This window comes from Mus caroli, unplaced genomic scaffold (assembly GCF_978045245.1).
Source record: "Mus caroli unplaced genomic scaffold, Mus_caroli_1 scaffold_17, whole genome shotgun sequence".
Classification (NCBI taxonomy): domain Eukaryota; kingdom Metazoa; phylum Chordata; class Mammalia; order Rodentia; family Muridae; genus Mus; species Mus caroli.
In genome coordinates this window covers 1343663-1357139 of record NW_028227272.1, presented here as the reverse complement: position 1 = coordinate 1357139, position 13477 = coordinate 1343663, and the positions used below count along the sequence as shown (strand labels likewise).

Sequence of the window (13477 nt, the reverse complement as noted above, 5' to 3'; positions counted from 1 at the left end):
GATAGCCAGAACTACAACAATAGAGATACCCTGTCTCAAAAAAAAAAAAAAAAAGGGTAGAAAACATGGAGAGAACTAACCTTTAGTTTAATTTCATAAGCCAGCAGGATGGAAACCTATAGCGGGAGGCCCTACAGTTACCTCAGGCTTGGAAGGGACTGTGAAGAAGAGGTTGTACAGTCAGCCAGGAATATTTACAAGGTGTATGTTTTTTGATGGAATCCCTGTTCTATAGCAAAGGTCTTGGAGTAGATGAGCACGGTAATACCCACTTAGGAGCCCAGGACTAGAAAATCAGAGACAGAAACCTTGCAAGTTAGAGGATAGATTCATTCAGGGTATATTGAAGATCAGCCTGAGCTATACCTTCAGACTTTCTCCAAACAGCAAGCGCGAGCTAGCAAAGGAAAGTTCAGTGGCGAAGGTGCTTATCTAACACATGCAAGGCTCTCAGCTGGATTATTGGCAAAACAAATAAAACATCTGGGTATTTATAACCACCAAATGATTGATGCCACAGTGGTTCTAGAAGATTGCTGGTTCAACTCAGGGGACGACTCTGTCCTGGACAGGGTGTAAACGGATTTTTGCAAGAACTGGCCTGAGTCCAACACCTCCTCCCGATTGTGTGTGTTTATTTTCATGCAGTCCTGCAGTAGTAGGGTCTATCTCAGACTAGAATCCTGAGCCATGGATGCTCCAGGGCTCTGGCCCTGGCCATGTTCTTTACCTTACCCCACCCCACCCCAGTCGCCAACTGCCCCTTCTCCATGTATGCTCGAGAGACGGAGGTAAACATTTCTAGGCTCTCTGATGAAATGAACAAAGGTGTATTTGCAAAGTCCTTGGCTTGGTACCCAGCACAAAGTGTTCCATGATATTAGTTGTGTTTTTCAAAATGAGTACATGATTTTGTTGGATGTTTTCAAGCCAAGGACATATAAACTCATTCACTAGGTGGCAAGAGAAGGTGTAGAGCGCAGAGGGTAAGTACCTCCGAACTGTTCCGTCTGGTTCCGTCTGCTCCTGTGAATACAGCTGCATGCGAAACACCCTTTAGTCAACTCAGGCCTCTGCATTCTACAGTTCATATACTGTGGGTGCCATTCAGCTCCAGCTCACAGGAATGTAACTCAGAGCCTTCCCAGACAAGTGCTCTGCTTCAGAGCTGTAGCCCATCATTTCTAGCTTAGATTGGGAAAAACACCAAGTGAGATGAACCTGGAACTTCTGTTGGGGCCAATGAGCGGGAAAGGCCCCAGGCTGCAGTCATGGGCGTGGTCTGGGCAGCCACTTGGTTCTGACTTCACTAGTAATTGAGGCTTATGAAAATGACCAAGGCTGGCAAGACTTCCTTTTCCTGTACCGTGTAGTGCCAGAGATGGAGCCTATGTGCTTGTACCTGCTAGATGAGGACTCTACCATTGAGCTACAGCTGCAGGCCCAAAGTGTACTCTGCTTAATGGAGTCTCAGTGTAAAACTCAAGGTGATTGACTGACTGACTGTGACAGGGCCTCATTATGTAACACAGGCTGGTTTCTTTGAACTCCCAATCTTCCTGCCACAGTCAGGTGCCTGAGTCTTTGGAGCTGCACGTGGCTCATCAGGTCTAACTTTAATTCTAGCCTAGAAAGATCTAACATACAAAGATAAGCAACACGGGATTTGTCCTTTGGGTCACTGTATTGAGAACTGGCTCTGGAACTTCTAAACCCTGATTTTCCTACCTTTGGGCTGTTTCTGTAACTGGGGGCGAGCAGGTGATCACAGATATTTGGGAAGAGCCAGTAAGACGACAGTAAGAGGGCTCAGTGGGTAAAGGCACTTGCTGTTGAGCCTGACAACCTGGGTTTGATCCTGAGAAGCCACACAGTGTAAGGAGAGAATGGAACTCGTACAAATACTCTGGCATGCGTGCATCTGCATACATACACACAGTACATGAATGACTTTTTTTTTTTTTTTTCGGTTTGGAGACAGGGTTTCTCTGTGTAGTCCTGGCTCTCCTGGAACTCACTCTGTAGACCAGGCTGGCCTTGAACTAAAAAATCCACCTGCCTCTTCCTCCCAAGTGCTGGGATTAAAGTCATGTGCCACCACTGCCCGGCACATGAATGACTTTTTTAAAGTGCTTGGGAACTTGGGGGCCAATCTGTGGAGATTAAGTTTTACCCAAGAGCAGAAGAGTTCTCTTGTGGTGGCAGGGCCATTAAGTGTACAAGCACCTGTCCTGAAGGTGTGCTGAGCTTCTGACATTTCTCCTGTCTCAATTATGCTAAAATCTGCACTACAAAATAAAAGGTGGCTAGCTCTGCCATGTGCACACGAGGCTAGGAGTAGCCAATGATGTAACAGAACTATATTCTGATAAAGAAACTGCGTTCTGATGTTCCCCAGGAAATAGTGCCACTGTCAGGCTGAACATGATTCCTGGCACAGTTGTGGGCTCCTGATCTCAGACACAGATAATGAAGAGTCCAGAGCAGGCAGTGCAAATGCAACACCTTTGATGGGGGTTGGGGGAGTAGCATTCTGTTATTTTGTTACAGATCTAAATTTTTTGTGAATTCCTTGGAGTAACAAATGTGTTATGATGTAATTTACAAACCACACAATCCACCCATTTAAATTGTACAATTCAATAGCTTTTAGTGTATTTGCAAGTATGTGTAACCATCTTCACAATTTCATAACATTATTTTTATCAACATAAAAAGAAAACTCAGAGCCGGGCATGGTGGCGCACACTTTTAATCCCAGCACTCGGGAGGCAGAGGCAGGTGGATTTCTGAGTTCGAGGCCAGCCTGGTCTACAAAGTGAGTTCCAGGACAGCCAGGGCTATACAGAGAAACCCTGTCTCGAAAAACAAACAAACAAACAAACAAAAAAAAAAAAAAAAAAAAAGAAAGAAAACTCAGAGTTAAAGCTTTAGCTCAGTAGTGCAACGTTTGCTTGTTGCTTAGCATGTGTTAAGGCCCTGGGTATAGTCTTGGGCACTGAAAAAAAAAATCATTACAGGCAGGCCTGGTACATTCCTGTAATCCCATCATTTGGCAAACTGATGTAGGAGGATGGCACATTTGAGACAACCCAGGGCAACATAAGGTGTTCCAAGTCAGCCTGAGTTACATGGAAAACTTACATCTGTTAGCAGTGAAGTTGTCTAACCCGAGGAAGCCACGAATCATTCAGTCTGTAACTTTGCCTTTTCTGAATTATGTTATTCACATTTCTGTTGCTGTGACAAAACTGAGGGAAATCAATTTAGTAGCTGGGTGTGGTAGCACAAGCCTGAAATCATAGCACCGTCGAAAAGATAGGAATAGAGTCCTGCGTGAAGGCACAGACAGGTGGATCTCTGAGTTTGATGCTAGCCTGGTCTACAAAGCAAGCTCCAGGACAGTCAGGGCTACACAGTGAAACACTGACTCAAAAGAATAAACTATAGGGGCTAGAGAGATGAGTCAGCAGTTAAGAGCACTGACTGCTCTTCCAGAGGTCCTAGTTTGCAGGAAGCAGATGTGGCTACATGGGCCAAGATGGCGCCCTGGTCCATTGCCAGGCCCCATGAACCCCCCATGTTTACTGCCTTGCCCAAACATGCGCAGTGAAATTGCATGTGTAAGCTGCCTGCCAAGTTAGACTATTTCTCGTGATCCAGATCTGTCAGCCTATCTGTGACCAATCCAGCCTGTGCCTGGAGCGTGTGTGATTCTGATTGGATGAGGTGGTGTGGAGCGAGATGAGGTCAGTCGCCACCGCGCGAGTATAGGAGAATTGCCCTTGCCCTAAGTGGAGAGAGCTGTAAGTGAAAAGGCTGCAAGTAAAAGAAGAAGCTGCTGGTGAACCCAACTTGGTGTCCGTGTTGTTCTTGTCTCTGCGGGTCGGAGACTGCGGCACTAGTTCAATTCTCAGCAATCACATAGTGTCTCACAACCATTTATAATGGGATCTGATGCCCTCTTCTGGTGTGTCTGAAGATAGCTACAATGTACTCATAAAAATAAGAAATCCTTAACAAAAATTATATAGTATATAATAATATCATCATATGGAAATATAGTATATATACATAATATATAACAATATATTATGATAACCATAGTTATCACACACATAGTTACTGTGGTTAGCTGATCTACTTAAGTTGGTGAGCTAGGAGATATTCTTGGCTCAACTTCAGGCGTGTCAGTCCATGGTCACAGCCTCCTTACTGTGGGCTTAGAGGCAGGGCAGAACATCATAGTGTGGAGGGAGTAGCAGAAGCTGCTTACCTCATGGTATTCAGGAACAGAGACCAATAAGGAAGCAGGAACAAGACACATCTTCCAGGACCCCCTCAAGTGACCTAATTCCTCAGGAGGCCTTACATACTAGACACCCTCAAACGACCTAACTGCTCACTAGGCCTTGCCTACTAGAGTTTCTATCGCCTCCTAACAGTGCCCTCAGCTGATAACTAACCCGTAGCATACGGCCTCTTGGGGCTGGAGCTACGGCTCAGCATGGAAGAGCAGCTCTGGCTTATTTTAGGGTCGCTATTGCTGTGATGAAACACTGTGTGTTCATCAGGGCAGGAACTCAAACAGAGGAGGAGCCTGGAGGCAGCAACCGATGCAAAGGCCATGGAGGAGTGCTGTTTACTGGCTTGCTCTAAAGATCAACCTGCAAGACTCCCAGTCCAGAGTGCTACCACCTAAAGTGAGCTGGGTCCTCCCACATCAATCACTGAAGTGGACATGAAAAAGGATAACGTAAAAACAAAATGCTAGGCCTTTAGGCCCAGGCTTGTAAATGTGACCTCTGTGACTCAATGCTCCAAGGTATGCTAATCATAAAACAGATAGTGACATTCCTCCACCCATCTGTTTCCTGGGTTCAAAGAGTGTTCATTCAAAGAAAGTCACCCTGACCATTACTGGAACCTGCAATGCAAATGTGCTATTGTTAGGGGCTCTTAGAAACTGTCTTGAGAGATAACCTGACACTTGTGACTTTGCACTTCCTTGTGACTCTTAACTGGTATTTTTGGTATTTTCCAACAACGCCCTCCCCACCTTCTTGAGTTGTGGTTTCTTCCTTTAAATACACCCTTATCCAGCTACTCGGGGCACCATGGTCCTCTACCCCTGCGTGGTGTATGACCGTGGGCCCGAGAGCGCTCTTGAATAAAAATCCTCTTGCAGTTTGCAGCAAGACCGTTTCTTGTGGGTGATTTTGGGGTGTCGCCTCTCCTGAGTCAGAACATGGGGGAGTCCTCACGTTGTAGGTCTTTCAGGAACTGTAGACACATTCACAGATTTTTCATAGAGATTGGACTCAGCTGTAAATACAGCTATCTTAGACCCTGAAACCAGACAGTCATTGATAGAAATAGTGGCCTTTGTAAACACGAATACTGAATTTAAGAGAGCAATCAGGCCAGGCAGTGGTGGCGCATACTTTTAATCCCAGCACTTGAGAGGCAGAGGCTGGCGGATTTCTGAGTTCTAGGCCAGCCTGGTCTACAGAGTGAGTTCCAGGACAGCCAGGGCTACACAGAGAAACCCTGTTTTGAAAAATCAAAAGAGAGTGTGTGTGTGAGAGAGAGAGAGAGAGAGAGAAGAGAGAGAAATCAGATCATTGAAAGCAGGAGGAACCCCAGTAGATGAATGGATAAGAGAGCTAACTGGCACTGGTTCTCAGGAGCATCATACTAATATCATGCTAATATCATCGGGTGTTGAAATAATTAATAAATAAATCTTGGCAGCAGGTTTCCTCAATGGCTTTTGTTCCCAGATGAAACACACACACACACACACACACAGAGCCTTTATATTTTAATATGCCTTAATCAGTACAATAGCTGGGCAGCTTCCTAACCTCCATGCAGTTAATCCCAAGTTATTGCTTACTAATTCTATGTTAAGAATTGGCTGCTCTCTAGGCCATGCTCTCCCAGCTCCTTCACATGGTGGTTATGCCTCTCTGTCCTCCACTCTTCTCAGACATGGCATCTCTCTTCTCTTCCACACTCTCCCTGCATAGCAGACCCCTTCCTTCTTTCTTCCCTCCCTCCCTGTCCCAAGCCCAGGAACCATAAAATCCCAGCCTCTCTCTGCCTTGCCCAACTATTGACTGTTGGCATCTTTATTTACCAATGAGAACCAACAAGGGTATGTGCAGACACTCCCTTAGAGGTTATTTGGGGGGGGGGATATAATTAGCATATTTAATACAAGTAGCTACAATAGGGCAAGTCATAGCCCAATGCTTTTATTGTGGTAAATTTGGTCAACTGCAAAGAAATGGTAAGGTTAGAAGTTTCAGAATAGCAAAATAGCAGCTACATTGATTCTAGAGAATATGGTGACCCTAGAAGAGAACAAGCAGTTCTGGCTGTTAGGAATCACAAAGGTTTCTAGGGTATTATAGCCACTGCAAAAAGGGCAAACATTGGTCAAAGAATTGGTAATTCAAGAGGGGCATATGAGGTAACCTCTTGCCATCAGGAAATAAACAGAGGGCCTTGTCAGCTCTAGACCCCACCATAAACAATACAAGCCATCTTCCTTTGGTCAACCAGAAGATACCAAGCAGGAAAGAAAATCAAAATTAAGTATTTCTGAACTTATACATGCTACAGAAAGAAGTGCAGTTTTGATTCTGGTCACAGACTTCCCCTATCCCCAAAAGTTGAATGTTACAAGTTAACACTGGTGTGTATGGTCCTTACCCTCAGGAACAGTGGGAATATTCTTGGGGAAAAGTGGGTAACTTCTCAAGGATTTATTGTGCATCCCAGTATAGTAGATGGTGATAGCAAGGAAGAAATTGGATTCATGGATTATGTGAGGAGATACAAATTGATGCATGGCATAGAATTGCTCAACTGTTGTTGTTTCCTTGCATTAAGGGTAAGGTCACTCCAGAAGGAAGGACAGGAGCTTTGGGGAATACTGGAAAACATCTCCTGGCAAACAATGGTCAATGATCAGAGGCCCAAATTAATGGTGCAAATGAATAATGTTGACATAAAAGGTTTGATAGATACACGAGCTGAGGCTAGTATACTTTCCCCTGTGTCTTGGAATCCAAATTGGCCACTTCAGAAGGTTTACACACAGTTTATAGGAATTAAGACAAAGTGTCCAATGGATTCACTGTGTGGGACCAGAAGAGAAAACAGGGAAGTTGAAACCTTATGTGGCTGATATATCCATAAACCTATGGAGAAGGGATCATTTACAATAGTGGGGTAAGCCAATTAATATTCTGGCAATTGCAGGGACTGCAACTGAGGCAATTGGAGGTGATATGGAAGATGCCCCTGAGGAAGGTATTAATACTGATGATTGAAAACTATCACAAGCTGTTCTCATGGTCCCAAATCAGGAGATCACAGGAATCAAATTCCCAAATTTATAAAAGGGGCTACTGCTCACATAGCAACAGCCTTGCTCCTAAAATGGTCAACAAACCAACCTGTGTGGCAAGAGCAGTGGCCCATAACAAAAGAAGAAATGTAGGCACTTGGACAACTGGTACAAGAACAGTTGGAGGCTCATCAGATAAAAGAGTCTACCAACCCATGGAGTTCCCCTGTGTGTGTTGTAAAAAAGAAATCAGGAAAATGGAGGATGATAAGAGATTTAACCAATGTGTTGTTTACAGCTTTGACTTCACTTACCATCTTTGTTACTGAAATCATAGTAATTGACTTGAAAGATTGCTTTTTCACAATATGTCGCTCCTGATTCTGACCAGCAGAAAGGAATGATGACACTACGTTCTTCTCAAAGCAGTTTATTGAGGAACCTTTCAACATGCATGCATGAATCTCTCTCTAGGAATAGTCTCTTGTGTATCCCTTGTGTGTATCCATCTCTGCCCCCAATCGCAATCCCTTATATAACCTCTCAACCATGCCCCATCAGCCCAGTCCACGTAACAGCAGTCCATTGGCCAGAATCATCACTCGTCATATGGTCCGATGTTGCATCATGGTGCACCTGCACAGTTCTCACGATGGATGCGGCCTATTTTCAGGTGTATGAAGAAGTCAGGTGCAATTTATAAGACTTGGCTGCAGTCCCGGGTGCCATCTTGGGACTGCTGCCACACCCGCTCCCCACAACAATACTTTTGCTTTAGCAGGATGGGGAAAGATTGATTTCTCGATAATAGTCATCCGCTTAAGAGATTCCACTGAAAGGTTCTTCCACAGAGAATGTTAAAATAGTCCAACTTTATGTCAGTGCCTTGTGCAACAACCGTTAGAAATAACTCATAAGCAATTCCCTTAATTTATCTCTCATTTATCATTTATCATTATACATCTCATTTATCATTATACAGATGACATTTTAGAGAATTACATTTTAGGTAACTCAAAGAATTCTGCCATGCTGGGGAATACAGATTTCTCCAGAAAAAATACAAATAGGAGATTCACTTGGTTATTTGGTTTATAAGATCAATAAACAAACAAACAAACAAACAAACAAAAATAACCACAAAAGATAGAGATCTACAGGGACCAATTGAAAAGACAACAATTTTTTAAAAATTAATGGGAAATATTAACTGGCTGAGGCCTACAATTGGAATAAGTACATATGAGTACATCATTTGATTCAAGCATTACAAGGAGATTCAGATTTAAACAGTCCAAGATGTGTAACACCTGAAGTAGAAAAAGTGTTAACCCTTGTAGAACAAAGACTGCAAGAAGCATATGTGGATCAAGTTGACCCTAAACTTGCTTGTATTTTGGTCATTTTGCTTTCAACTCATTCTTCTACTGGGCTCATTATGCAAAGGGAAGATAGCATTATGGAATGGACTTTCTTAGCTCATAAACAAAGTAAAAAAAAATGAAGACATATAGAAAAGATTTCTGAGACTTATACAAGCAGAATAATATTATTTCAATTGTCAGGAACAGATCTGGCTGAAATCGTGGTACCTTTCACAAAGGCTGAGATTATGTCATTATGGGTGATCAATGCAGATTGGCAAAGAGCTTGTAATAATTACTTGGGTAAAATTAATAAGAGATATATGAAAAGCAAATGTATACAGTTCATAAAAAGAACTCATTGGATTATTCCATGTATAGTAAAGAGAATATAAATTCCATAGGCATCAACATTTTATGCTGATGCTAACAAGATGGGGATGGCAGGTTATAAATCAGATAAAATAAGCAAGGAGCTCAAAAGTCCATATACCTTAGTTCAAAAATCAGAATTGCATGCAATCATTATGAGATTATTAGAGTATCCTGAACCTTTTAACATAATTACTTATTTTTTATATGCAGAAAGAGTTGTTTTGCATATAGAAACTGCTGAATTTGTACCTGATACTTGGAATTAACTTTGCTATTTATACAATTACAACAGGCCACCATCAGTAGACACCATCCATTACATATCACTCATATTCAGTCTCATACAGCTTTGTCTGGTCCATTAGCTCAAGGAAATGATGAAATTGACCAATTACTAATAGGAAATGTCTTAGAAGCCTCATAATTTCATGAAAAACATCATATTAATGGGAAAAGTTTAAAGAAAAAATTCCATCACTTGGTGACAAGCCAAAGAAATAATTATTTTTAGATGTCCTCCGTGTTTTCTATCAACCAAACTCTATTACCTGCTGGTAGTAACCCCAGGTTTACCAAAAGAAATGACATCTGGCAGATGTATGTTTTCCATTTTGCAGAAATTGGAAAACAAAGGTATATAGACCATACCACTGACACATACTTAGGGTTTCAGTGTGCAGCCGCTTTAAGTTCTGAGAAGACTGGTTGTGTAATTACACAATTATTGGAAATAATGGCAATTGTGCTGATACCAGCACAAATCAAAACTGACAATGCAGCCTGTCGTGGTGGCACACACCTTTAATCCCAGCACTCGGGAGGCAGAGGCAGGCAGATTTCTGAGTTCGAGGCCAACCTGGTCTACAGAGTGAGTTCCAGGACAGCCAGGGCTACACAGAGAAACCCTGTCTCGAAAAACAAACAAACAAACAAAACAAAACAAAACAAAAAAAAACCTGACAATGCTCCTGTTGCGGCCTGCCCGCAGTCCACAACACGAACGATTCAACTGAGAATGGCAGTTCAATCTGAAAAGAGAGGAATCTAGACGGGGCGGAAGAATGAATGGAGCTAAGACAACATCCTGATCAAAGCTCAATTTTACTATTTTCAGACACTCAGTTATAAAGGAAGGGGGAGGGAACCCAATATCCTGCCAAGTAACTCAGGGTCCAGTAGCAGGACGAACACGTGTGTGCCTCCAGGCAGCAAAGGCAGGGTCCAGCAGTAGGCGTGGCAGAACGAATGAGCAGGTAGCTCCACCCTTGAGCAAGCAGGTTCCAGGCTGGGGGAAGGGAGGCCACATCTCCTCCCATTAGTTAACAAAACAAACAAACAAACAAAAAAAGAGGCTGGACGGAGGCAGAAAAATTATTTATGTTCAATAGTTCTGCCTGAGTTCTTAGGGCTAAAGAAAAAACCTGTTTCCGTGGGATTCCCTAACTTTTCTAATGGTAAACTGTATTTGGCTAAGACTGTCTTTATTATCCTAGTAAACCACTAACAGAATAGGCTCTGACTTTATAATGCTAATTAGTGCTGAATAGGTAACTACCTGTTTGCATTTTAAGTAGGGCATTGGAACCCTGGCTGAGTTTAACTAAACAAATTTAGAATAACACTGAGCTAATAATCCTCCGCAATTTTGGATGGCAGCCAGGGAAACAGGGAGAAGGGGTAAGACCAGCTCTTTAGTACAAGGCCAGTTGGCTTTTTTATTTGGGTGGGAGGCATTGAAGGGCTTGCCCTTACGACAGTAAGGTCTCCAACCTCTCTCCCCCCTATTAATTAAGTTTAAATAGGCAATGCTTAACAGAGGTGATTAAATGATTTTTTTTTCATCCACAGATGAGTGGGCCTTTAACCTTGACTTGGGTGGACATTGACCTGATTCTTCCCGTGAGTGTTATAACAACTCACATCTGTGGCTCTTGGTATCTTTTGGGGAGGGGAGGCAGAGCCTTAGGTATTTTTGGTTTTTAGCTGGAGTCAGATACCAACCTCTTTCAAATCAGGTGTGTCGCACAGGGAACTCAGAAACGGTCAAGCTGGACCTTCCCTCCGCAGTAATCTCCTGCGCCAAGCGGTACCCATACTGTTTTCATATGATTATGAATCAGTAGCACAATTCTGAGCTATGCGCGGTCTCTATATGAGACTTGTCAACCTCAGATTTAGCAAAGCCTAGACAAGAATTATGTCAGTATTAACACCACTAATTTTGGTTAAAATAGCAGCTGAAAGTCTTTCCTCTTCATCTCTGTTATTCCCAATAGCCTGAGGAACTAAGGACACCTTGCAGTAACAGCAAGGGTGAAAAGCCAGAGGCCAGCTAAGGGACTATGCCCATCTCTATCAAAATAAGAACTAATCTCTGTAAATATATGAAACTTCTACTTCCCTAGCTCTCCTGGTAAATCTAAATCTTATCTTAGAGTGAAAGCCACATGCTGGGATGTCTTTGGAAGGGAGATTAGCAGTACCACCTGTTTGCTCTTAGGGGCGGAGAACCGGAGAATGTGGATTGACCTGCTTGAGAAAAGAAATCTAAACAATGAGAGGGTAGCAATGTAAATTTTCTGTTTGGAGAAGTCAAGGTACTTTATTTAGATGCAAATTGTAAAACTAAAGCTAATCTCCGGCCTCCTGTAGGGGAATTGGCTCAGAGGAAAACAGTTTCTGGGAGCTTCCACTCCCAGCTGAATTCTAAGCACAAGAGGAATTTTAGTCTTTAGAATGATACTTACGAGAAGAGACAGAATCTGTGTTTACCTGACGAATTAATCTCTCTGGTAGCCACCGTGCTCCATCTTCATCTCGTGAAAAAACACAAACCGAGCCTCTTCCCCAGATTAGAACTGGATCCGGACCCTTCCATTTATTAGTCAGGGCGTCCTTCCATTTTACCAATGCATAAGAATTAGAAGTAACTGGGTGCCAGTGGCGTTCCGCTGCAGACTGACCTTTAATGTCAGTTTGCAAAAAGTTTAGGACAAATAAGGTGAAGGCAAGATGAGCCTTTGGTGACCTTGGGGGAAATGCTCTGAATTAACTTTGCTAGGTAATTTAGAATATAGGAATCTCTAATAATTGAACTGAATATTAGACCAGTCTAAGATTGAGTTAGAATGGCTGGTCACACTGAAGAAGAGTGAAAAATCATTATGACTCTATTAAATGACTAATTTTACTAAGTCTGAATATACAGTCTCTGATGTACTATTGCCATAAAGTTAAAAGGCTAGAAGCTAGTCTAAACTGGAAAAATGACAAGCAAGGATGGATCTAAAACATGAATTTAATCTTTTAGTCCTTTTAATCAGGACACTGAGTTAACTTACCTGTCAGCTCAGCACACGAATTACCAATATGCTTCTGTAGAGTTCTGTGGAGAGAACCTGTTTTCCCCTTTCCTAATAAGGTAGCTGTTTTAGGATCAATCTATAAGCCAATAAGTAGACCCTTTTAAAATACTAAAAAGCATTTATTAAATTTGACATTTTAATCTCAAATTTTGAAAATAAAGGTATGTTTTAAATAGTGTGCATGTAAATGCACTAAATAGTATATATGGGGATACAATTTTTCTCTTTTGTCTTTTAAGAGGTTAAAGTTTAAAATTTTACAATATCTAACCTTTTGAATTAATAACTTGTTGGACAAAACATTTAAATATTTGGCTGTAAAGGGGCAGTGACTAATTGCACTTTCAATCTTTTTTTTTTTTTTTTAAGGAACGGTTGTAACTAGAAAGCTTGAAAAGTTATTAAGAGTCACACGTGCGGGCTGGTGAGGTGGCTCAGTGGGTAAGAGCACCCGACTGCTCTTCCGAAGGTCCAGAGTTCAAATCCCAGCAACCACATGGTGGCTCACAACCATCCGTAACAAGATCTGGCGCCCTCTTCTGGAGTGTCTGAAGACAGCTACAGTGTACTTACAAATAATAAATAAATAAAATCTTAAAAAAAAAAAGGCTCTCCCTTAATTCTTAAAAAAAAAAAAAAGAGTCACACGTGCATAATTTATTTATTTATTAACTAGAAATATGTATAAGCAATTGTAAATTTGAGAATAAATAGTATCTGAGGGACGAACAATTTTAAGTAATTATGAGCTCAGAGATATAGCATTGACTATTAATATATAAATTAAGGTTTGATTGTTCAGCATTTTAAAACACCATCTACAGCACACAACCAGATTATTTGTGTTGGGAACAGGGGCAACTGTGTGTCTTAAGACTTTGCCCCACAGCAGCTAGTTGGGCCCACGTGGGCCAACGATTGGCTGGGAGGATGAGAAAAATGACTTTACAATAATGTTTTTTCTGGCCGAAGAATTGTCTTGGGCACAACTAATTTTTAATTACCAATTAACA

General features: G+C 42.0%; 1 long non-coding RNA gene across 1 annotated transcript; it reads left to right on the top strand.

Annotated features, from left to right (window-relative positions):
* Positions 1 to 871: 871 nt before the first annotated feature.
* On the top strand, positions 872 to 12945 carry LOC147000572 (uncharacterized). Its single transcript, XR_015045756.1, has 3 exons — positions 872 to 986; positions 10948 to 10998; positions 12834 to 12945. It is a non-coding gene; the product is annotated as an uncharacterized LOC147000572 (long non-coding RNA).
* The last annotated feature ends 532 nt before the right edge of the window (positions 12946 to 13477 follow it).